This window comes from Mauremys mutica, chromosome 2 (genome assembly GCF_020497125.1).
Source record: "Mauremys mutica isolate MM-2020 ecotype Southern chromosome 2, ASM2049712v1, whole genome shotgun sequence".
In the NCBI taxonomy this organism is placed as follows: Eukaryota; Metazoa; Chordata; order Testudines; family Geoemydidae; genus Mauremys; species Mauremys mutica.
Window position 1 is genome coordinate 46,838,707 of NC_059073.1, and position 27,003 is coordinate 46,865,709.

Genomic DNA, 27,003 nt, shown 5'->3' on the forward strand with positions numbered 1-27,003 from the left:
TTCTTATTTTACTAGGCACAAGGCACGATGGGGTGACTTGGGAGCTAGCAAGGATCCCCTGTGTGAAGAGCATTCCATTTCTTGCTTCAGGTAATGTTTGCACGGTGTTCTGGAGGGTATCACTTGGGAACTCAGCAGCAACAGCTGCACCCCTTTGATAGCCATTGTAAGGTGGCTGAGGAAAATGAGTCACCCACCATTTATAGATTCATAGAGTATCAAGCCAGAAAGGACCACTGTGATCATTTAGTCTGACATTCTGCATAACATGCCCTAGAACTTCCCCAAAATAATTCCTAGAGCATCTTTTAGAAAAAAACATATCTTGATGTAAAAATTGTCAGTGTTTGAGAATCCACTACGACCTTCATTAAGTTGTTCCAGTGGTTATTTATTCTCATTGTTTAAAATGTACACCTTATTTACAGTCTGAATTTGTCTAGCTTCAACTTCCAGTCACTGGATAATGTTGTCTCTTTCTCTGCTAGACTGAAGAGCCAAATATTTAAATGTTCCCTATGTAGGTACTTATAGACTGTGATCAAGTCACACCTTAACCGTCTCTTTGTTAAGCTACGTAGATTGAGCTCCTAGAGTCTATCACTATAAGGCAGGTTTTCTAGTCCTTTAATAATTCTGCTGGTTTTTCTGTGAACCTTCTCGAATTTTTCAACATCCTTCTTGAATTGTGGACTCCAGAACTGGACACCGTATTCCAACCGCAGTTGCGCCTGTGCCAGATACAGAGGTAAAATAATCTCTCTCTTCCTAGTTGAGATTCCCCTACTGATGCATTCAAGGGTTGCATTCGCCCTTTTTGCCAGAGCATCACACTGGGAGCTCAGAATCAGCTGATTATCCCCTTCAACCTCCCAAATCTTTTTCAGAACCACGGCTTCCCAGGATAGAATCCCCCATCCTCATTCCTTGTTCCTAGATGTGTACATTTATATTTAGTTATATTAAAACACAGACTGTTTGCTTGCACCCGGTTTACCAAGCAATCTAGATCATTCTGTATTAGTGACCTGTCCTCTTCATTATTCCTTTGTGTCATCTGCAAACTTTATCAGTGATTTTATGTTTTCTTGTATTTTTTGGTAAAATACATTGATAAAAATGTGAAATAGTATTGTGCCAGGAACCAGTCCCTGTAGAACCCCAGTTGAAATACACCTTCTTGCTGATGATTCCCCATTTGCAATTACATTTTGAGACCCATCAATTAGCCAGCTTTTGATCCATTTAACATTTTATATCGTTCTGGGTTTTTTAATCAAAATCTTCTGCAGTACTAAGTCAAACACCTTACCAGAAGTCTAAGTATGTTACATCAATTCTATTACCTTTATCAACCGAATTTGTAATCTCACCCAAAAAAAAGATATCAAGCTAGTTTGACAGGGTCTGCTTTCCATAAACCATAGTGGAAGACCAGGAGAATCACTAAAGGATCTTCAATCCCATTTATGAAAGGCAAAGCAAGATGAGATCTTAATCTCTCACTCATGCTGATATAAATCCGGAGTGACTCCACTGAAGTCAATAGAGTTATGCTATTGTACTGCTGGTATTAGGGCAAAATCAGGTTCCTTTTCTGTACTTCGCCCCTTTGGAAAAGATTCTAAGAAGGTGGTGGCAAAGAAACTCAGGAAGAAGCTAGAATCCTCACATTTGCTGGATCCCTAATAATTAGTTTACAGCTCAACGTGCAATATAGAGACTGCATGGTTCTTATTGGTTGATCTTCTAATGATGGGCAATGTCAGATGTCTAGTCTGATTCTTTTAGCACTATCAGCAGCCACTGATACCATTGGCCATGACATTTTGCTGGTTCATCTATGGACCATGGCAGGGATGAACAAAAATCACACTTAAGTGGTTCCATTCTTTCCACTTGGAGCTCGCTCATCCATTCATCGGTGTCTCTCCTGGGAGGTTCTGCAGGTTACTTTTTTCTTAACTCTCTAGTTTAATGTGCATTTGAGGCTGCTGGAGTAGTTAAGTAAAGAGGTGATTTGAGCTGCAGATCATCAATATGTTGACATGAAACTGTCTCTCCTTTTTATCAGGTCTAGACTTTATGGTATTTTTGCAGTTTCTGGTTACTACAGGTATTTGGACAAGAGTGAAATAGTGTAGGTTCAATCCAGATTAAGCAGAGGATGCTGCTGTTTGGCTGGTTGGGAGAATTATCTGGAGTTTGGTGATTGTGCCTCCCCATAACTATTGAATGGGTTTACCCCACCTTTTATCAGAGATCTTCCAGATCTGTTGCAATTGTTAGGTTTCAGTGGGCAAAAGTGTTTTTCTCTCACTTTTACTACTTAAATTGTAGTCTCTTTAGGGCAGGGACCATCTTCTTGTTATGTTTTTGTCAAGTACCCAGCACAATGAGCCCCAAACCCTGATTGCAATAATAAAGGTAATAACATCATGTATGTGTGTGATTTGCAACCATTTCCCCAGATGTTGGATTCTGTTAGTTATCTAAACCTTTTGTTAGTTATCTAACACAACTGTCACAGTTATCTGACTTATATGTAACCTTAGGAATGATTAAGAGATTTCAAGGCCAGAAAGAACCATTATGACCATCTCATTTAATCTCCGGAATAACACAGGCCAGAGAATTTTACCAAATGATTCCTGTATCAAGCCTATAATATCTTGTTGAACTACAACATATCTTTTAGAAAAACATCCGATCCTGATTTGAAGACTTCACATCCCTAAGTTGTTCCAATGGGTAATTACCCTCAGTATTAAAACTTTGTTTCTAGTCATTGGTTCTTGTTATGTCTTTGTCTGCTATATTGAAGAGCCCCCCATTCTAAGAAATCTCTGCCCATGTATGTGCTTACACACCATGTTCATATCACTTTGTAACCTTTTCTTTGATAAGATGATTAAACTGAGCTTCTATAGTCTCTCACTGTAAAACGGGTTTTCTAGGTCTTAAGTCCTTTTTGTGGCTCTTCTCTGAACCTTTTCTTGTTTTGTCATCATCCTTTTGGAAGGGTAGACATGAGAACTGGACACAGTATTTCAGTATAGTCTCACTAATGCAGTATACAATGGTAATACCACCTCTCTACTTCTACTCAATAATCCCCTGCTTATACAACCAAAGATCATACTTGCTCTATTAGCCACCACATTGCACTGAAAACTCATGTTCATCGAGTTATCCACCATGACCCCTATTTCTTTTTCTAAATCATATTATGTTGTTGTTTTATGCTGCTGGCCAGGGCCGGTGCAACCATTTAGGTGACCTAGGCAGTTGCCTAGGGCACTAGGATTTGGGGGGCAGCATTTTCTTTGGCAGCGACTGCGGCGGCCGGATCTTCGGTCGCCACCAGCATTTAGGGGGAGGGAGCTGGGGGAGGGGAGTGTGGGGAGGGCCGCCTGCAGCAAGTAAGGGGGGGGCGGCATGCAGGGGAACTCCCCGCCCCAGCTCACCCCTGCCCCGCCTCCTCCCCAAGCACGCCATGGCTGCTTCACTTCTCCCACCTCCCAGGCTTGTGGCGCCTAAGCTGATTGGGTGGGGCGTGGGGAGCTGGGGGTGCCTCAGGGCGGAGGGGGGGAGCTGCTTGGGGGGGGGGATGCCTCAGGGTGGGGGCTCGGGGACAGGGAAGGGCGCAAGGTGGAAGTTTCACCTAGGGCACGAAACATCCTTGCACCGGCCCTGCTGCTGGCTACCAACTATTTGAGAGACAACCCCTCTCACCTTGGATCAAGTAGTATTTGAGGTTATGTTCTTGTTCACAATCCCTGAATTTGAATGCCTAGGGACTGGTGTTAGGGTACGTCCATACTACCCGCCCGGGTCGGCGGGTAGCGATCGACTTCTCGGAGTTCGATATATCACGTCTCATCTAGACGCGATATATCGAACTCCGAACGCGCTCCCGTCGACTCCGGAACTCCACCACCGCGAATGGCGGTGGTGGAGTCGACGGGGGAGCCGTGGACTTCGATCCCGCGCCGTGAGGATGGGTAAGTACTTCGAACTAAGGTACTTCGAGTTCAGCTATGCTATTCGCGTAGCTGAACTTGCGTACCTTAGTTCGAACCCCCCCCCCCCCACCAGTGTAGACCAGGCCTAAGATGCTGATCTTATAGCTAGCTCCACGCAGGTTGACCTCCTGACTTCATTGTGGCTGCATGTGGACACAATGTTCCACCTGTTGTGGTTCTTTAAAAGATCAGGGCTTAAATGTGGTCAATATTTTTAAAATAGAAAAATTCATAGGAAAAAAATATCCTTATGGTTCTCCCAGGGGCATAACCACATTTTACCAGTGTAACATGCACCCAGTTAAGTTTTACTGTTTATATACAAACACCCCCACTAGATTACAGCAAATAATAAGATATATTATTTTCCTTGTATTCCATATAATCATCTGCTGATAAAAATATTCATTTGATATTTGAATATATATTTATTAGCTTTATTTGGTTCCCTTTATTTGTGGTTCTTGAAAGTCCAATTTTCAATACATTGCATTTCCCTGGAGCAAACATATTAGTAGTGAGAATGCCAAAAAATAATTATTTTAAGTCTTAAGATGGGGAACAGTTAATAATAGGGGGTCTTTTTTAAGTACTTAAGTCAGCATCGATTTTCTACATTGCAGCCAGTGAATCAAGCCTTATGTTAAACTTCTCCTCTAACTATAGGAGGTTTGAATAGAACCTAGTAATGGATAGAAGACACAAATTACCTTTAGCATTTTAGAGGCACAGCGGAGGCTTTAAGCACTGGGGGATGAATGACTAATACATCCTGAGAAATCCTGTCTCAAAAATGAGCACAGGTTTTCTGGTAAAATGTAATGCTAAACAATATTCTTAGGAGCATAATGACATGAGGCACTGCTTGCACATGTCACTCCTGAAGGAAAACAATCACATTTTATGCATACATTCCAAATCAGACATAAAAAAAAGAGAGAAGCATTTGCAAACAAAAACATTGGATTTATATGGTCCCTTCCTTCCCCATACTACAACTGGTCTTTTCGTTAGTCCTCTGAATAACCATTTGTCATAGGCTTTACTGTACCATGAAGTTATGATTAATATTATGGCTTGAGTACAGCGGGTTGAAAGACCACATTCATTTTCAAAGTCACGTTGCATTGATTAGAATTCACTGCAGGTTATTCAAATAACGATCCTCTCTTTTCCCAGGAGAATCTCTGTCTGATTTTTCTTTATCCTCATTAAAGATCCCAGGTGCAGACAAAGCTTTACATACTTCTAATTTGCATTATCCTTGGGAAGGAGGTAATTCACATGCCTTCAGTATATAGCACTTGTTTTTGTAGTTTGCTCTTTCCTATCTGTCTATTTAAATAAATCAAGAAATTTAGCCTTTATAAACCCCAGACAATAGAAAATGCCAAATTTTATTATGCTTTGTAATGAGCACATGTATTCTGAAATATCAGTTATAATTCAGATAAAGTGAAATGATTTTTTTCTTCAGCATTTCACTGTTTTGCTTACAATACAGCACCAGCTCTCACTCTTGGAGGGAGGGAGAGATTAATTTTTTGAGCAAAAAGATAGATGTTATATCAACCTTTGACTAATCAAGAAACGTTCCTCAGTAAACATCCCACAATGAACCAGCAGTCACTGGCAGGACTTTGTATTCTGTTTGCTTGGTCTATATAGAACTCTGCAAAAGAGCATAAAAACCATAATCAATTGATGCAACATAACGGTATTATTAACCCGCAAAATGGAGGATTTGCATGGATTCACATTTCTGAAGCATAACGTTTGTGGACCTATGAATTGTGACAAAATAGTCAGTCTTGGAGTATTTTTATCTCGAGTTTTTGTGTAATGAGTTTAGCCTGAAGCAGACTGACAGCATTGTTGACATTTCATTGAGTTTCCATTTCTCAAGAGAGAGGAAATTTTAGCTAATTAAATAATGTTATAGTGTCTTAGAAACTACAAAGGCAGTGGGAAACCACACAGCAGTCATACTGTATTTGTTAAGATCACTTGTGTATTCCTGAGGTTTTATTATGCAGAAATCGTTCATCTAAAAATCTTAAAAGCAAACCATATATTAGGTAAGCATTTGATAGTGTAATCTTGATAAGTCATTGAAAACAGGTTTATGTATATATGAAATAAACCAAACAGGGAAAAAGCTATTGGAGAAATAGTGAAGCAATCATTAGTTTTCTTCATTTCGCTATAAATGGCTAGATTGTGCTGCTCCCGCTTATGTGTGCAAGTGGTACGAGAGAGTGCAAGGAGCCTTCCTTCTTCCGTCTTATTGCAACCTTGTGCAGGGGCCAGTCACACAGTATCTAAACAGCAGAGCCACTTCTCTCCCCTAGCCCCCAAAGAAATGGAGAGGAATAATGTGAGGATGGGGCCCTCTCTGTGTGCAGAGGGGAGCACTTACTGCACCCATTTCAAGGCTAGTAGGGCTTTGTGGAAGTTCTTAGGAGGAATTCCAGTGGAAAATCCTACGTCTCAAGGCAACATGATTCCCTCTACAGCATCCCTCACCAAAACCTGAGTTGTACCTTTAAAACACAGTTTCAATGGTGCGAAGAGATGGGCCCCAGGGCCAACAGAATGCTGGTGAGACCTAGCTGCGTGTCTCATTTTCCACAAACACATCCAGTACCTAAAAGGAGCACAGCACCTGGATGAAGACCAACTAGGTCAAAGCAGAAAAGAGTCTTGTGGCACCTCATAGACTAACAGACGTATTGGAGCGTGAGCTTTCGTGGGTGAATACCCACTTTGTTGGAATATTTTTTGTCGGTATTCACCCACAATAGCTCATGCTCCAATACTTCTGTTAGTCTATAGGGTGCCTCAGGACTCTTTGCTGCTTTTACAGATCCAGACTAACACGGCTACCCCGCTGATACTTGACAAGTAGGTCAAACTATACCCAGACTAAGGATAAATTGATACTGGTCAGAAATGCTTCTAAGAACTAGTTAAAACAATCCCCTCACATTACATGAAAGGCATTTGTTCCAACCCTGGCCCTCCAACCCTTTTCCGTTACAATAGTTCGAAGCCCTGGTGTTCTTCTGGACTCCTAGGTAAGGCCCTAATCTTGCAATTGATTGTGCATGGGCAGACTGCTGCACCAGCACAGAGCCCCATATGAACTGCAGAGTCTGAATTGCATGCTACAATCAGGTAGCATGGTGAAGAAAAGGGCCTTCTTTCCATGCACAGCTTCCTGTTATCAGGGAAAGGGAAAGAGAAAAAGGATAGACTCTCTATGCATCTTACTGTGCAGATCCAATTTACCGGTGCCGTGCTTAGATACTATGATAAGCATTATAGAAAACTAATAAGATAGCCCAAAATAGGCAGGAATGAGGGAGCACTCTGACTGACTGATTAAGGCTCTATCTTGTGTGTGTATGGGACAACAGTCACAAGACTCCAGATTATTTATGCTTGCTTTTTCCTTGGAAAAAATTAGTTATACTATTTGCTGTGTGCAATAGCACAATAAAGTGACTGCCTTGTTTTAAATAACTGCACTTCTCGGGTGTGAAGGCACCTAGCTTTCAGTCTCTTGTCTCTCTGAGCACCCAAGATATGTGATTATCTTGGTGGGTGTTACATTGATGGGTGCTATAGAAGTGTGTATGTATAATAATGCTCTCAAACTGCATGCTCTGTCAAGAAGAAAACAATATATTCTATATTAATTATTTGATTTCTTTATTATGGTGTCAGTATTTCTCTGATAAGCTACTATTTATATATCTTGTTTCATGACTCTTTAAGTGTCTAATGACATTATGGACTACAGTATAATAGCTAGGAATGGCTTCTAACAAATGGGTGTGCTTTTGGTTTTATTTTGAGGCACAGGCTGCTATTTGCCAGTGATTTAAATTCTGATGGCCATTACAATTTGTCCTTCTGACTTTGGAGTTTATAATAATAAGGAGATTTCCGTATTTGCAGAACACCTTTCATCCCAGAGCCTCGAAGCACTTTAAAAATATTAATTTAGCGTCACTATCCCCCGGTGGTTGTGATTCACCCATCAAGCTCACAGTGAAGAGTGAGTTTGAAATTGTCCCTCTGAATCGGATCCCAGCTGGTGGTTCAATACTGCAAACACAGGAGCCAGCAGCACTGCTGAGACCCATGGTAATCTTCAGAGTGAGACGATCACTGTGTCATTATCTCACTCTGAATGGACTTTGGATCTTTTTCTGTACAAGGCTACAAGCTGAGGCTTCAGCTGTACAGAGACAGAGGGGCGAGCACAAGAGCATATCCCCCAAAATCTTTATTTTCCCATTAAGCCTCAGGAAGTCTGAAAGATTTTATTGACCTTAATTAAGCCCTCCCTAGAATCATGAGGTCGGTGGGCTTGGTGGGCTTTTGTTTTTAAAAACCAAACTTGCTTGCCAAGCGAGTTTTCCCAAGCTCTCATTTTATTTAGTTTCCAGCAGGGGATCTTGTTTCAAGGGATATGATCAAAGTAAAGGACATTTCTTCTGGGACTTATTTTACATAGATTAGATCTCATTATGCAACTTGCTCTTTAGTCTATATTCTTTTTATAAGCTTCTGGCTATATGAATGAATTTTACATAGTAAAGTGTGAATTTATTATAATGAATACACTTTCTGAGTGAAAGGGAGGCAAAATACAGCACAGTGTAATACTTTTAAGCTTCCTTATCAACAATAAATTTCAGCATTGCAGCTGTTTAATCTTATCTCAAACAAGGTTGCTGCACACTAATTTCCATGCAAATTTTTGCCAGCCCTTTATTTCAGTTTTAAATTTTAAACAACTTATTTGGTAGAAATGTTGTCATATTTTACATATCCTTCCTTTGTATATATTTTTCATCTTTATTTCAAAGAGACATATGATTTATTTTTTTTCGACCTGCTCTCTATTCAATTACTATAAGTAACATATCTAGATTCTCAGGAATAATGGAAATTCAGAATCATCTCCAGAAGTTTATGTTGAGGACGAGACTGGATGTTAGTCTCTGGGTGTTGAACAATTTCTAATGGCACTCTCAAATTGCAGTACTGATGAGTCAACACAGAACAGAAGCTCAATGTACACAGAAATTTCTTTCCAATATTGATGAACTTTAGGAACAGTCAGAGGTGAGGTTCCTTATTAAAAGCTCACTTCTATGAGCATAAAAATAAGCACAAAATGTTGAAGTACATACAACTGTACAGCTCAATTTCTAGATCAGTCTAAAATTCAACTTAAGCTAAAGTTGAATCAAAACATGAAAAGCATATACACCGTCACCCAGTATGTTTTTAAATAACTTGATTTCACTTACTGCTTTTTATCGAATGCACATGTATACTTATTATTCAATAATGTCCGTTGGGATTAGAATTCTAGAGAGTGGATGAAAAATTAATTTTAAACTGGAAAAGTTGTGTGGCTGTTGTAGTCAGTAGAGTTTTAACTCAAACTGCTTGACCGGATTGACCAATAAGCTTGACCAGGTTTCCTCCACTACTACAGAGGAAGGGGTATTCTCAAGACTAAATCCTGTTCTCACTTCAGTTGCCCTGGATGGAATTATTTACACTAGTGTAATGAGTTTTGATCTTCACTCTTCAGGTGAGACAGTGTTGGCAAACTTCTCCCCTCGCTTACTCCCGTGCAACCCACGGAAATTAGTGACTGACGTTGAAAAGATGTTAATGATCTCAGACTATGAAATTCACTACTGCACAAAGATTCACTCCATCTCAGCTGGAGGTCAAAGGACCAGTGAGGGCAGAGCAAGCCAAGAAAAGAGGAAGGGGATCTGCACTTATACAGATCTAATAGTAAAGAACCCTTGCACTGAGGGGGTGGGATTCTCGAAGCATTCAGCATTGGCCTAACTCTGCCCCTACTGAAGTCAGTGGGAGTTACGTCAATGAGTGCATTTGAAAATCCCAAGCAGAGTTTATACGGCCATGGCCACTATAGCAAGGACCTGCTCTGCAGATACGTGCCCTGCCTGTAGATTAGGGGGTATCTGTTACTTCTTCCCAAACCCTGTTTAATGCCTTTCATAAAACCCACTTATTATGCTTGGGAGGGGAGAGGATGAATTTCACACTAATTTATAATCTTATTTACAGTCCAAAAGATACCTTGTTCTGCAGCCTTTTTATATTTTTTCCCAGTATGTGGTTCAGAAATTTGTACATGTTTATCAAAGGATAGGGGGGATTCTTAGAACGGGAACATTTGTCAGTTAAATGGTTAATCAAGACTGGGGAGGGGATTCTGATCAATGCAAGTCAAATTCTCAGTGCAAGTGGTTGAATCATCTTCAGAACTCTGATCGTAATTAAACCACAAGGAGGCTGTTATGATTAAACGTGGAAGCTGGAAATATGTGAACCATAACAAAGGATCTGAATTAACTTCAAGCTTTGCACAGAATGCAGTTTCAGATTTTTGATCTTTAACGTAAAAAGCTTTTTCTTCTCTTTTGGAGAATTTCTCCCACATTCACTTGAGTTTCTTTTAAGGCTTTGTTCATAACCAACATCATACACACAATTGTTAGCTGGTTTTCCTAATTTGTATATATATCGTAGGTCCGGTTTCCAAATAATTTTCTTCTTTTTTAATAAGAATATATAATTTTAATGGAGATTTTACTAGTCTTCCACAGCTATCCTACTACACTTATAAGTAAATATTTCTCCAAATGACTTGCTGTCTTCTGTATAATCCATAAACTGTGTTGGTATAGTACAATAAATTTCTGAAATCTATATTCTTTATTGTGTTCTAATTACTTATTACCATAATAATTTCTGTTTCTGTCTTTCTAATTAGACTTTGTAGCTTTTAAAGAATACCACTCAGGATATATATTTTTTGGTTGGTGTAATTTAATCCTAAAAATTTTTACTTGAAACATACACATTCATACCAAGGGCTGAATTCTGTCTTTATCTAGGCAAAATTCCAATTTAAATCAACAGTAAAAATTGTAGGGTTGAACCCCAAATTGTATAAACAAGCATTAGAAATAACATTTCTAAAGCACAAACACTAGAGATGGTCCCAAAAGAAATTCCTGGAACACCCAAACTTTAGGGAAGATCAGGATTAGGTCTGGATCTGTATCAGAATTTTGTGGCTGTTTCTCCTTTCATGGGCAAAATCAAAGCCTCAGATCCCAACATCTCCAAATAATGAGAGAGATTAATCCAGACTGGGACTTTGATGTTCATGTCCATCTCTATTAACAACAATGCCCTAGAAACCTTGGAAGGCATCCTGTTATCTGAGAGCTGTATGCTTAATGTATTATGTCTGCAACTCTGCTTTGCACTTAAGGTTCCTCCTTCCAGCTAGAAATAGGATGCAGTGATGTTAACTGTAGACTTATGTTTAGGCTCTGAGTATCATCATCAGTTGAGGCCATGCCATTCAACCCTTGTAGCCTTTCATTGGGCTCAACCCTGCAGTACTTATTCAAGGAAAACTTCCACTGGCTTTAATAGGAGTTTTGCCTGCAAGCTCCTAGAGGACACAGGAAATCATAGTCAAGAAACAAAAAACAAACAAAAAATTCACTATGCTATACTGCAACAGAAAACATAACAAGGGGTAAAATAATTGTAGGTAATATTTACAGCTTTTCTGCTAAGGCATGTTAAGTATGAAAGAAAAGGCTGCCGTTAATGATGAAGAGAATGGCTTCATCAAAGGGATACAGTAGATGTTTTCTTTTTTTCAAATTTTAATGAATAAATGACATTGCCATTCATTAAAATTAAAATGTACGTAAGTAGTGTTTATCTGCAGATAATTACCAAGTATGGAATGTTTCCATCACGTAGATCCTGACACAGTGATCCTGATTTGTAGCAGATCTTCAATCCTTATCAGGGCTGCTTACCTTTTAACAAATGAGGACCAGATCCTGCTCCCACTGAAGTCAGTTACAAAACTCCTATTGCCTTCTATGGGAGCAGGATTGGGTCCTTAATCCATTTCACAAATGTATATTCTCAGTTAGCAGATCTGGAGGTAACAGTGGTTGACGTCACATCGGATGCCTATGGTCAAGTTTCAGATAATAGCTAACCTCATATCTAGGGCTACGTATAAGCATGTTTTTTAGTTCAGAATGTATTGTTTTACAAATTCAAAACAGCTTCTTAGCCAATTAATTATCGGATATCACAATGATCCTAATTTAACAGTATTGTGTGATACCCATTTTGCTTTCTGCTGAAAAGCAGTTTCTCAGTTTCAAAATCTTAAAATAAATCTCATTTACATTTTCTGTGTTTTCAATTATTCTATTTTTGTTTATTTTTTTGACAAATGATTATAAAATAGTCTGTGTCACTTATGTATTTCACAGTGCTGGTTTAAGGAAAGTTTTCCTTTTAAATGCATACAACACATGAATGCAGAACTAGGGGCTTGATCCTACCAACACTTACATATGAGCATGACAACACTTACTCATGCAGTTGTCCAGTGAAGTCAATGAACTTCCTGAAGACAGGACTACTCATGCAAGTAAGAATTTGTAGGACTGCACCCTTACAATGAACCATACTGACTAGATTTTATTCTCATGTCAGTTTTACAGTGTAACTCCACTATCTTTAACAGCGTTACTCTTGATTTACACTAGTGTAAGGAAATGGCAAATCAGGCTCCTTTTAGAAAAGGCTCACCTTAAAAATAATAACAATAATGGGCTCAAACTTCTTCAGATACAATTCAAGATCCATAAGTTCAAATATATATGCATTTCTTTTGAAATTTTAAAATCGGCAATTACATTTATACAAGTCCATATTAGAAGCTGATTCCTGATTGACTCCACATCAGAGGCCTGAGACTAACAAGGGCTGAGAATGTCCTGTGAGGTGTTGAAGGATCTTACTCCTGTTGGCTTTCCCAGTAGATAAAGGTGCTCCTAGTCTCACAGGATGAGCCCAGAGAAACCTGAGGAAAGTGTTACTCTATCTTGGGTATGGAATAACTTGTGTGGGGGAAATAGGTTTCAGTTAGATGGCACAGATTTTCAGATGGCACAAAGTGCATGTCTTCTATGTTGTTCTGCAGACACCCATTTATGGCCAAACCCTTGCTCCTTTGGGAGCTTCACCATCTGAAATAGAATACATGCAGAATTGATCCATAAACATATTTTTGGGACTGTGGAAGAATTGTGAAGAACATCAATTTGATGTTCCAGACCACAAGAGAGTTTACTCGCCTCACTTTTGAGTGATAAACATATGTATATTTAAGTACAGGATTCACCTTGGTAGTGTATGTGGAAGAAAACTAGCATTTCCTAAAGAGCACATTGGGCTGATTATCATTATAAAATTATTTTAATAACATTTGATTTTTTTAAAATTGAATTTCATTTACTTGTTAAATTAAAAACACCCTGACTCTCCAACACTATTCCTTTGATGAATCTACCCCTTCTAGTTCATTTAACATGAAATAACAGATTTGTGTTGATGGTGCTTTTGTTCTTGATAGTGAGAGAACTTCTTACTGAAAAATTACCTACTCACCCTTAAGCAATCACTAACATTCCAGTTCCTGAATATAAAAAGAAGTAAGAGCAGATGGAGGCAAACAAAAATTGTATTAATAATACATAACAAAGTGCTGCCTACAAATGATATTTCAATAGGAAAAAAATAGGAAAACTACAGTTTTCATTGGGGCTTAATGTATTTTATCCCTCTCTAATGCTTCCATCTTCAAGCCAGTTCTCTTTTATTGACATGACAACACAAATTGCAGAAGTAAATTGAATCACAGACTTGGAATGTAAAAATCAATGAGAAATAATTTTGTAGCACTAAAGTGAATAGTGTAATGCTAGGTATTCATTTAATTAACCATGAGCCTTTCCACATAATGCACAATCATTGCCAGCTTTTCAGCTCATAGTTATTCCAGGAATAATGAGTTTGGGATTCATCTTTAGAAAACCTGCATTAATATTTGAAAGCATTTAAATCCATTAGTGGGTCATCTGAACACTGCAGGTCACTTTTACATTGCTAATTGAAACAATAGTAATGGGTTATAATCTACTATCTAATAATGCCTGAAGTGTTTTACCGCTTTTATATCTGCAGATTCCAGGAAATATGTAAATTTGTTGCTGAACCGTTATAAAATATGGAAATTTAAACTGCAGTCATGAAACTATATTTTTTTTAAAAACATAGAATTAATAAACTGAAGAGTTACACTATATTTTGATGTCAGGATAAATTCCTTTCTATAGACCTTCTAGTGTTCATTGCTTCTGCGCTGCAGGCTCAACATCTGGCATTCACATTTTCCACATTGCCATTAGGAGAAAGTGAATATCATTATACCAGTGAGTAAACAATCATGTCATTGTTTCCATATGCAAGCTATACATTGACTCAGGCTGCTGCGTTCTGACAGCTTTTTTTTTTTACTTCTTCTTCTTCCATTAATTTATGCAAGCATTTTGCTTTTCATGGATTTTCTTTAATACACCAACATTTCTGCTGCATGTAAAAGCAACCGTACCAAATGGAAATGTGAATTTAGTGTGCATGGTCTTGGTGATTATTTTTTAATAAAAAGGTACTGAAAGGTAAAGGTTGTTTTACAAATCTTGTTGATAATTGAAGAGAGCACAAATTGATACTGAAACCATCGTTTTTGTTTTTAATTCAACATTCATCTCATGTATTTACCTGCATCTTCAGAGGCTTAATTACAGTCTGATTATTGCAAAAATCCAAAAAGGCACATCTCATTATATATGGGTGAACTATTTTGCCATAGTGTATTGCATGTATGCATGGGTATGCACATGCATTGTGTGTGTGAATTTGTGTAAATAATTTATGTTGATAAAATATGGATAATACATTTCAGAGAAAACTAGAGATCACTGCACTCACCTCCCACCCCTCCCAGATATGAAAATTAATTCATTATTTGGGTGATGGAAAAGAGTAGGAAAAACATTCTTACACATTTGGGGGATCATTTGAACACAAGCCACTTCCACATATTGGAACAAATTCTGCACTCTGATAGGTATACACACTTCCCACTGGCTAGTTGCATGTGCACATTTGAAGACAGAAATGCAGACACTGGGGCAATGGCTCTTGTAAGTATTCTTGAAAAACCTCATTCTTGGAGCAACAAAAACCAGTCTTTACTACTGATCTTATGGTGGTGTGAAATCTGATTTGATGACAATGCAAAGCATTCCAAAATATTTTGCTTCGTCTTCCACGGTGAAGTGCATAGAAGGTGTTGGGTAGATTCTGGTATAAATGACCAGTGGTGTTTCACAAAGGTTCTAATAATTTAATTACTATGTTTTTTAAACAATAGAGAATTATCAGAATGTTCAGCTACTACCACATGAATAGCCCCTCCTAGCTCAGTGCCTCCCTTGACAAACTAGTAGAGAGGCAGAATATATTTCTAATCTCCAACTGATTGATATGCCTGCAAACAGCTCTGGGAAAAGTGTTGCCAAACAGAATTAATGGGGACAGGAGAGCCTATTGGACTGACTTGCCCAATCCAAATAAGAGATCCCCATGAAAGGGGCCAGTCAGGGGTGTGGATCTAGACCTACAATTTGGGAGGCCTGCTCTCTCCACAACTGCAGTATTAGTAGAGGCCTGGATCAGCAATGGTCCACCATCCAGGGACTCTGTGAAACTGAGGTTGGCAGGTCAGTTGTAGAAAAGGCTGCTCAAATGCAGTCACAATTTGGGTTGCAAATATATAACTATCAACAGCCCGTGAGGGGTTCTAATTAAGAAACTCTTTGAGCAGCTTTGTAGATGCATGTTCAGTCCCAACTCTGGCTTGCCATATTCCAGAAAGGGGTGCTGCATGGCCAGGGTCTTTAAAGATGTAGCACAAGGACATAGAATCTAAGAGATCTGGATTTCTCCTCTCCTACACATTCAGATTAGATTGGTTTTGTTTGTTTGTTTTTCTTCAAACCCAGCCAGATATCCATCTGGCTCCCATTGGAACCTTGCAGGGGTGTTACTGTAACTAGTAACAACCAACACCCAGGATGGGAAGCGTGGGAGAGCAGAGAGAGGTTCCAGGAATAAGTCTGCTCAGGCGGTCAGGGACCTCCTTGAGTTTCCTAGAGTTGTAAAAGATCCTTTGCTCCCCAATATTGTTTTGGCCCTTGCATACCGCCTCAACTTTTCTTCAGAATAGATCAGCCCTGTGCTCAGTCCACACGCTGTCTATGCCATTCTAGGCCTCAGGTGCTGTATTGTCACTTGTCTAAATAGGGTTCTTCTTTAACACTCCTCTGTGGGTAAGCCACCGGGACCCAGAGTCTGGAACATGGCAACTAGTAATAAATATATGTAAGTTTTCCAGTTTATGCTATTTTGTTTTCTGATTTCCAGTATTTAGTTTGACAAATTATAGCTCATCTATATAAGTAAAAGCTTAGTGCGACTGGTGTTTTTAAAAAAAAAAGCTTTTCTTTGAAATATATAAAACATTGTCCCTACCCAAAGCCCTGCCCTCTTGGGAAGGAGCTCCCAGTCAGAGGAGTATTTTCAGCCTCTTCTGAAATTTTTGCTTGGTTGGGGTTTTATTTAACATTGGAAGCCCTAAACAGATGACTGTTCTGGGTAATATGGTTTATGCTCTTGGCAAGCGTGCAAAAGAGCACTTATTAAACAAACAGTTTTTATTGTTTTCAAAAAGCTTTAAGAAAGCCTTTTTTCTTTTCTTTTTTCTCGGGAAGAATGAAAGCTGTAATTTCATGGTGCAGAAATATTCCTTGAATTTAACCAGCGTTTTTATACTTGAAAATGTGCAGCATGGAAAGCTAAGGAGATTGGTAATGAGGTGCAGAACTTTTCCTCTCTAAGTCATAGGTTCAAATGCAGATCAGGTCAGTTATTGCCACCTGTCGGCTGTTTGGTCTTTATGAAATGATCCAATGGTCTTAGTGGACAGGTGTCCACATCAAAAAGACAATCATTGGTGGTAGTCTCAGCAGAGTGGCCACAGGTTGGACATGGTGAAGAGTCTCATCTCTCAGGCCAACAACAGTTTTCTGTATATCAGGATGGGGGAGGTTCTGTGGATAAATATTATGGCCAAATGCTTCAGTCCTTTCTCAGGCAAAATTCCCATTGGAGTGAGTTTTGTTTAGCAGTGGCAGTGTTTGTCCCATAATAAGGACTTTAATTTGTAGCAATGTCAATATGGCATCTTTTTCAAAGTTACTACAAAAATCCCTACCTTGTGTCAGATGGTTTCTTCTTGCCTTGTAGGCTTGGAAGCTGACGGGATTCATGGAAAGCTCACGTGTCACTAAAGTGATGCAAGAAGGATATGCCTTGCCAGATAGTAATCCACATGGGGCGTTGAGGTATCTGTGACAGTCTCAGAGGAGAAATGCACCCTGCTCTTTGAGAAAGAAATGGATAGCTGAGGCTAAATAGAACCACACTAGCAACCCACAGAGTAGCACTCTCCTGGGAAGCATATCCCTGCAGAGGCGTTTTCCCTTGGTAAAATTTCCAAGAGACTCTGTACTTCAGCTGTGCAATATACTGGCCAAAATCTCAGAAACCCTGGAACCAATTTATTCCATCTGGAAATTAGTTTCAGCTTTTGTTGCTTTCGAATTTTGTCCAAAGCAGATTCAATTTCCAAAGGGAGGTCTCTGGTGCTTTGTCCTCCAGGATTTTCTGTATTTTCAGAATGTATTCATCAAAGAGGCTTGACAATTATATATATATACACACACAGAGATACTACATTCAGATACATTTATAAAAAAATAAAATTCTAAGGAAAAGGCTTTCTCTTCCCCCCTCCATTCATTTTCTGTGCAATGGGTTTTTCCAGCACCTGATATCAGAACCTGATACGGAGCTAAACTCCTCCCTTACTTGGTTTGTGTTTTTACCTGCTTCCTTTTGGTATCAGGTAGTGGTTTAGTTGTTTTGTTGAGGTGGCAGCTGAACAACCTATTTAGCCCTTTGTTATTTACAAATAGAAAAAAGAAGAGAAGCTTAAGCGTAACCAGCATATATGTTAAAAACAAGCTCTGTATGTTCGTTGCCAAAGCAGTGGATATTCCTAGATAATTTCTGAACAGCTGCTTCTGATTTGCTGTTTTGATTTAAATTATTTTAAATATGTTTTACCTGAAAATGATTTGTTTTAAAGGGTGAAGGCTGGTGGAGATTTTATCTGGAGAGTGACAGCGCTTCATCAGCGGAGCAGCACTGTGCTCTGAGGAAATCAGCCATCTGCTTGCTTCGCCACTTTTAAGGAATAGCAAATCTAAAATCAAACAGTAATGAGAGCAAACACACATGAACAATTCTAATGGCTTTCGCATGCAATGTGTTTCTCCACACAATTTGCCAGTTTTCAATGTAAGTCACACTGCCATCCAGGTAACCAAGGGGAATCTACTAGTAGTTTTCCATCCTTTTCCAGCATAATCTGAAGTTTCTGAATTAAACTCACAAATTCAGGGCAAGGAAATTATGAATGAAGTCTTTCATTCTGGGCTATGTTGCTTATTACTCAGGCATAACTATTAATAAGAATTATGCATGCATAGTGCATTGCACAATGTTGCAAACACTCGCGCACGTGCTTAAATTTATGCGTGTGAAAAGTCTGACTTCAATGGAGCTATTCACATATATGAAGTGAAACACACATGTAAGTGCTTGTACAATCTGACCTTTTGTTATTAGATGCCAGGGTAGCCTTTGTTCCTGATCCTGCAATAAACTCTGCATAGGCAGATCACCTGTGCCTGCGCAGTCCTGTTGACTTCAGTGGGGCTTCACATTGGTACCGGGGGCTGCCCATGTGTGACACCTTGCAGGATCAGAGCCTAAATTCATTGTGGTACCATCCATTCTGCAACACCTGGCCACAGCAGAGCATGATATATTGTATTAGTGCTGTATATTACAGTGCTCCATGCAAACAGTTGAAGGAATTTGCACATGTAGCTGTGGGGATGGATTTCACCTGTATACCCCCACCCCATACATTTTACTCTTGCTTTATGACAGTGAACTGACATTCATTCAAAGGGCCTGCAAAATTCTACTATGACAAAAAAGGCACAAACTAAAAAGGAAAGTCTCAACCCACTTTTAACATGCCCTCTTTAAATAAAAAACACAGCCAAACCAATTTCAGTGACATTTAAAATGGGAAGAAAGAAAGGAAAATTGCTATTAGGCTGAGAACTTTCATACCATATTCCAAAATAAACTGAATTTTATGGTCAGATTAAAAAGGAGGCATATAATGGCGATACTGCTACCCAAGGCCATTAGTAAAGCTAGCCACCGCCAAAGCTTACATTCAGTTTGATACCTGTCTGCTAATGGACAAAACATTCATTAGCACACCCAGGCTCATGCTGGCTCCTGCACAGTGGTACACTGCTAGCTTTGTGTGTCTCCAGTTGTCTTTCCTCTCATGTTTTCTCCATCACTAAACTGCAAGCTATTCAATGATTTCTGGCATCTCTATTAAATTGTGGGAAGCATGGAAATGATTAACTTTTGAACCACTAAACTAAAAACATTCTCTTGTACATTCTGAAAATGAAACGGGTCATGCACTAGCCAGGCTCCTCTGATGGAGTTCAGAAAAGGTGAGGGGCGGGGGGTAATGAGGGGAAAGAGAGACTGGACTGATCGGCTGAGATTTGGGTTTTGTTGTTGTCATTATATATCAAAAGGATGTGATCATCCTTTCTGATTGCTCTTTTCCTAGTAAACAACCTCCAAGTGAATTCATTAAATATTAAAAGACCCTGATATCTATTAATGTTATCGGACACATGAAATATGCCTGATGGATTTATTCTGCTGTAAAGGAACCATAGCCTGGTGTCCCTCGTGGGCTTGTGCTCCAGCTGTTTAAACTATAATTCCATCACTTGCAGGAATGGTTGAGGCTGACCTCTATGAAATGTATTCGTTGCTGCTCAGCCTGTGAATTGTAAATGAAACCTTTTGTAATAATGTTAAAATATGCATGCAGAGGAATTAAAGCATCAGAGGTCAGCAGCAAAGGATCTCAGTGGGGTCGCTGTAGGCTCAGAGCAGCTGGCAGATGCACTCCAACAAAAATTATACCTAGAGATTGTTTATTGGATTCGGGACGCGCATGACTGGGCTTGATGGATCTACCACTCTGTCTATATGAATCTTAATCAATTTCAGATTCTTGCTTTCATTCCAATATTGGTGGTTTTGAGCTATTTGCTTTCTGGAATAACTAAGTTTCTAGTTGCCTTGTCCTTGTTCAGTGCTAAGTCCCTTTACTGCCCTACATGGGATCATTAAAACATGATCCCACATTTTATGTCTTAACTCTCCCCATATTGATTTTTTTTGTCTGTGTTTGCCAGTAATTTACCCAAGTGAACACTACACTCATGAACATGGAGAAAGAGGGATGTACATGCTTTAGATGAGAGGTAGGGTTGTCCAAACTATGCAGGTGGGTCTTATATTATCCATGATATTTTGCTGCCATGACATCACTTTTTCTCACACCATGGTGGGAAAGTCTTTGAATGTAATGGGCTTTCTATAAGCTTTACAAGAAATTTTAAATGCTCCTAATAGGTTTGTCTTTTACGGATTTATGATACAAGGTTCAGAATGGAAAAAGCTAGAGTAGTTTCCCTACTGTGTTTGCCGCTGGTTAGTTGCCATCACTAACTTAAGTATTAACAGGTAATTGAATTTTCAGTCCCATAAGTGACGAGGACGTGGTAGACAGAGACTTCACCAGGTTAGCATATGAGGAATCATACTAAAGAAATGGAACTACTCATTTTGAATAAGGCCTACTCAACATCAGTGGGATCGTTTGCATAAGGATGGACTTTGCAATGTGAGTGAGAATTTGCAAGATAGTGTCCTAATTGCTTGCTTTGGAGATCTAAATTTAGATTATGAAAATTAATTTGGCAATCTCATCCTAATTTCCAGATGAGAAAACTAACTGCAGCACTTGGCACAATTAATGGTTTCCCTTTGGATATATTAGGAATATCAAGAGTAAGGTACAATGGCAGGATTGTGCGTGACATCTTGGACAACACCAGCCAGCCTGATATCTGGTTTAGAGTTAAGTTCTTCATTTCCCCATTTAAAGAAAAAAGAAGGAATCCCATTATCTAGCACATTTTTATTAATAAGTAATTTTAACAATATTGCAGTCACCAATAAATGTAGAAAATGCTTTATTTGCATCCTCTTCTGCTCTATTTAATGAGCCCAAACTCCTACTGACTTCAGTGAACAAGGTGATGAATAAAGCTCTTTGACAGAAATAGAGTAGAGCTAAAAACTATAATATTCACGTGAGCTCCACAGAGTTCTAATCAGATGCTGACCAGAACCGACGTAGAAGAGAAAATGAACCCAGCGGTCAGTTGTTAAAATACAAGCTCCATTCTACCTGGAGATGGTATTACTGTACAGTCTGTTTAACGCACAACCTTTGAGACTGATCTAAAATTTCTAACTTAAAGGAATTTGCAAGATAAAAAAATACATAAATAAAATTCATTGAAGTACATGAGAGCCTTGGGAGCAGACTGCGCACTGTGGGCCAAATTTTGCTGTCACGTATGTCAGCACTCCCCTAAATCAGCACCCATTGACGACAATGTGACTTTTGCCATTGACATCAACAGGAATAGAATGGTTCCCATCAGATGGAACAGAGCAGAATTGCAGCCTGTTTCTTTAAGACACTTAATACACCTAGAATGTGTGGCAGAAACATTGTGCAGGTAGAGATCCCACATATTGACTTTTTTTAAATTAAAACATTTTAAGAATTTTTTAAAATGTTAAAGCCACTTTTTTATAACATATTTGTAGTGGTTATTAAGCCTTCCACTTTCCAGGGATCCCTTCCCCAGAGAATCCTAATAGACAGTTCCAAGGTTGGGCCAGACCAAGATCCTTACAGATCTTGTAAACCATACTTCACAGTTAAGACTGATACACAACTATTGAGCCCAGTCCTGCTGGCCAGGGCCGACGAGAGGAGCGGGGAAGCCGGTACAAATTACCGGGGCCCGGCAGTCCGGAAGGGGGCCCGGGGCCTAGCTTCCCTGGCTTCGTCAGCCCTGTTTAGCCTGTCCGCCCTTGCTGGGGGGCCCGAAAAATTTTTTCACCGGGGCCCGAACCTGCTCTCGGCAGCCCTGCTGCTGGCACTGAGGTGGATTGCAAAACTTACCTTGATTAGAATTGAGTGCAAATGTGGTTGCAATTAAAAAGGAACTGGGAGTGTAACATAAACTCCGTTTCTTTGTTAAGCAATTGAGTGTCAGTTTCTTGCTGACTTAGGGCTGTGCCCTGTACATAATTTCTTTTTGCCAAAAGGAACTTGAAAACCGTGTGCCTGATCCTGCAAATGATGACTCGAGTATACAATATTTACTAGCATGAGGAGTGCCACTGAAGTTCATGATTTACTGATTTGAGTAAGGATTACTCACACAAGGAAGGGTTTTCAGCACTGGCCCCAAGAGAGATGTGAATACTCCTTCATGGGACATAAGCTTCAGGGAACTCAAAATAGGTTAATTCCATGCCTGACTCATTCCATGGACCATTTAACGAGAGCCTCTGGAATTGTGCAGTCAGTAATGAACTGCCAAGAACTAAAAGTAATCACTGCAGCAATTATTAAAATTTACACTTGTATTCTGATACCCTTGCTGAAGATATGGGCCTTGAATTAAGTGGTCCAGAAATCCAAGGACTTCCCACAAACAGATCAAAAGCCCTTTAAAAACCAAGATCCTTTTACTTGCTATTAACAGTCAAAGTTCCGAGACCTTCTGCTGCTCAAAATTGCTCTTATTATAGTTTATTATACATTTACTCATTTTTAGTGCATTTTTAAAAGAGGGTCCTGTAATATCCCTGTAGCATGTAGACCAAAGAGGAGGATGCAGTCATTAGAGGATCTTAATTTCTTTTCTGCATTTGCAGTAATTCTGTAACAGTAAATAAGAAGTATTTCATGTGAACATTAATTTCCTTTAAATATAAAGGGGCCAATCATTTCTCCTGGATCTGCATGCAGCCTTGCTTTTCCTGTAGCAGTGTAACCGTCATTTGGTGTGCGTTACATGTCCTCATCGGTGCATGATAGACAGAGGATCCGAGTCCTTTGCGGGGATCCCTATATTCCTCCATCCTCTGCCAATTTAGGGTATTTAATCCTGCAAGGTGCTGAAGTCTCTGTTCCTGGTCCAAGAAAGCACTTGAGCACATGCATAACTTCAAGCGTATGAATAATCCAGTTGATGATGATGGGGCTTCTCGTATGCTTAAAGTTAAGCATGTGTTTACAATCTTGCCTGGATTGGGCCAGGGTGCACAGCACCAAGAATCAAGACTTGAGGCCTAAACCCAGCAAGGCACTTAACCACGTGAGTAGCCCCATTTACTTTAAAGGGATTGCTTACATGTTTGAAGTTAAACATGTTTAAATGCTTCATTGGATTGGAAATTTAGGGCCAGGTTTTTAAAGGTATTTAGGTACATGAAGATGTAGAGAGGTGCCTATTGGGATTTTCCAAAGCACCTAGGTTACTATCTTTAGATGCTTAAATACCTTTACAAATCTGGCAGTAGAGCATCATGATGTTAGTTCTAGAGCTCCTGACCTCAGTTCCTAGCTACAACCCAGAAGACGGTCATTTCTCACTGTAAGGGTGGATATGGGAGCAGTCTCTGGCTGGGAAATGAAATTATGCTGCCACAGCATTGGGAATAGAAGCAGGGGCTTCTATTTTGATGCGGGGCTTTGAGTCAGACATTCCCCTCTTTCTCATCTGTCTTCTTTATGGAGGTCTTTTGAGGAAACTTTGATGAGAGTCTCATAGAATTTTTCCTCTTCTCTGGGCCCCTCCTAAGGTTAGTCCACAGAGATAGGAAATCAAGGTCTGCTGGTGGGAGTATTCAAGGCATTTCAAATTGTTTCTCTATTTAGTATTTGTTCAATCAGCACTTGGCAATTTTAAGCCTTATCCGGCGCATTAGGACTGAAAGTACAGAACAAGTGTGATTGAATATTTATAACTTACTTTTGGTTGAAACTTCTATAATTGCACACTTTAAGTGGGAAGTATTTGTAGTGAGGCGTTCATAGGTCAGAAAATGAGATAAAATCTAGCTCATGCACCACTTCTATTTACACGTTGGAAGAAATATGACTGGAGAACTCTGTAAAATAGCTTGACAAACAAAATGTAACAGTGATGCTAGCACAGGAAAAAGAACTCTTGTTTTTCCAATCGTATTAGTACATTGCTGTTACTATTCCTCAGCCCAAACCAGTGGTTCTCAAACAATAGGACGGGCCTCCCAAGGAGGTGCGGGAATGTGTCAAGGAAAGTACGAACTCTGTGCTATTTTTTTGAGAACTCTGACTTTCAGTCCCAGGTGGTTGGGGCTTGTGCAGAAGGGCTGTGCACACCCAGGAGGTGAGGATAAAGGGGACAGATGGGGCCCCACCACTTGGGCTGTCCTTCCCCCCACACCCTAATTCATCACCTGGAGGTGGTGGGGCTCTGGCTGTCAGCTCCAAACTGTCTGCAGCAGCGCAGAAGTAAGAATGGCAATGGGGCACTAAGTCCGCTGTGAAAAGTAATATTGACAAATATCATTTTTCACATTGCCGCCCTTACAGCTGTGCTGCTGCTGGTGCAGCACTGCCTTCAGAGCTGAGCGCCCGGCCAGCAGTTGCTGCTTTCCATTCTGTCTTCAGAGTTGAGTGGCTGCGTATGTACTTGTGTGTGTGTGTGTGGGGGGGTTTAATGCCAATTAAACATTGGTTTAATGCCTCATCCACAGGCATAAGAGTGGCGCTTTAGAAATGTATGGTGTATGAGCTCATGTTCAGGTGTGGCAATCAAATCCACAACCTTTTAGCACTTGGTTTATATTGATTCACTAATTCCTACTATACTGTTCCACTTTACAGACCTGGAGCCTTAAATGTCCATCTATTCTGTCACAAAAGAGTAGCTTCTTTATACAAACTCAGTGTATACAATGTTTCAGAGTAGCAACCATGTTAACCTGTATCCACAAAAAGAACAGGAGTACTTGTGGCACCTTAGAGACTAACAAATTTATTTGAGCATAAGCTTTCATGGGCTACAGCCCACTTCATCGGATGCATAGAATGGAAGGCTAAATCCCCTTGCAGGACAAGTGGAATTTTAAGGCTTGAGACCTGGATGTAGATTCTTATTCTCTTCCAAGAGAGTCACTTCTATAGCCTCGAAATCTTTCTGAACTTTTTGTTCTATGGTCTGCTCTGTATTCCTATTCACATTTCCTGACTTTGTTTTACCACCTCATGAAATTGGGGATGACCATGTGAATCCTGGTAGTTCCCTCTTCGGAGAAGTAAAGGTGCAGGTATCAACAGACTTGTGTTTAGAGCTATCCAAATATTCCCAAAGGAACCAACCAGCAACATCTCTACTGGAGTGATTGTTTTTTTTGTCTCACTGAACATGTTTCAGAATAAAGCCAGATGCACTAATGCTACTATTCATTTTGTGTAAAAAGCTGCTTCATGCACATTGGTTTGCCAGAAGTTCTCAAACTTATTTGGTTGGGCCCCCTTCTTTGTGTCTGTAGTGTTATGCTGGTGTATATCAGGGTAAAAGCATTACCCCAGTGTGGCTTAGGGGGAAATTTTGCCTCAATCACTGTTACTCTGGTTAAAATTGCATATTTTTCAGGTAGAGGGATTTGGCAGGTGTTTATAGTCAGTGCCATGTTCCCTGATCCCATGCATATTATATTCTATCTCTGTTCATCTGTTTGTTTGCATTTCAGAGCTTCTCAGCTGCCTGGAGTATAAGGGATGAAACAGGCCTCAAATTACTCTCTGATCCTTTTTTACTTGCTATGCTTGAAGATAGGAGTATCTTGTTGTATCTTTTGTGAAATCAAATAGTTGTTGCATCTGGGTTTTTAAAGAATATTTTATGCCATTTTTATTATTTTTATAAGACAGGAGCTGTAAGAACCCCATGTTTTTATCATGTTGATAAGGACCAATGTACATATATTTCAAGTTGTATTCAAGAGATTTATTGTGGGGGCTGTATACTACATAAGGTGCAACAGATGTGCATGTTTGGACAATGTCTCAGGCAATGTCTTATTTCTAATGTAGATTGAAATACAGAACTGATATATATTGAATATTACTAACAAGAGGGGTACAATATATACTGACAGCCTCTCAAAAGTCTCCATTTATCTGCTACCTACTGAAACCATTTAATAATTATTCAATACATTTAAAAATCAAATTTAAAATTAATCTTACAAATGCCAGGTCATAATCTTGCTCACGGGATTAACCCCATAGACATCAGGGATGCTACTTGTGTCAGTGAGGCAAGCTGGATTTGGCCTGTAAGATATATATGTTGCAACGAGCTGATTGCATTTTTCTTTATTTTTATTGTTAATCCATTAACCAAGGCTTAGGGAATGTTTGTTTGATTTTAATTTCCTGATATATTAATTGTACTAGCTGCAGTTAGCATCATCAGAACTAACTTGTGAAGACACCAACGATATTAAAATGTCTGCTATCATGAAGAAGATGGCAGGAGGAGGATTAGGCTTCGCCAAGACTAACGTAAATGAAATAGTGACTCTTTTGTTCTTTTGCACTGATTGGAGGAAGATGAAATGTGTATGATTTGAGCTTATGCTCTTGATCTGTAGAACAGAAAACCTAGATACTGCATTACATTTTAACTCCATAAATTAGAGAAAATAGAAAAACAGAGGGTTTTGTTTTTTTGTTTTGTTTTAATTTAAGGAGATGAATCATTACTAGAAAATGTTTCCAGGAAATTCAATT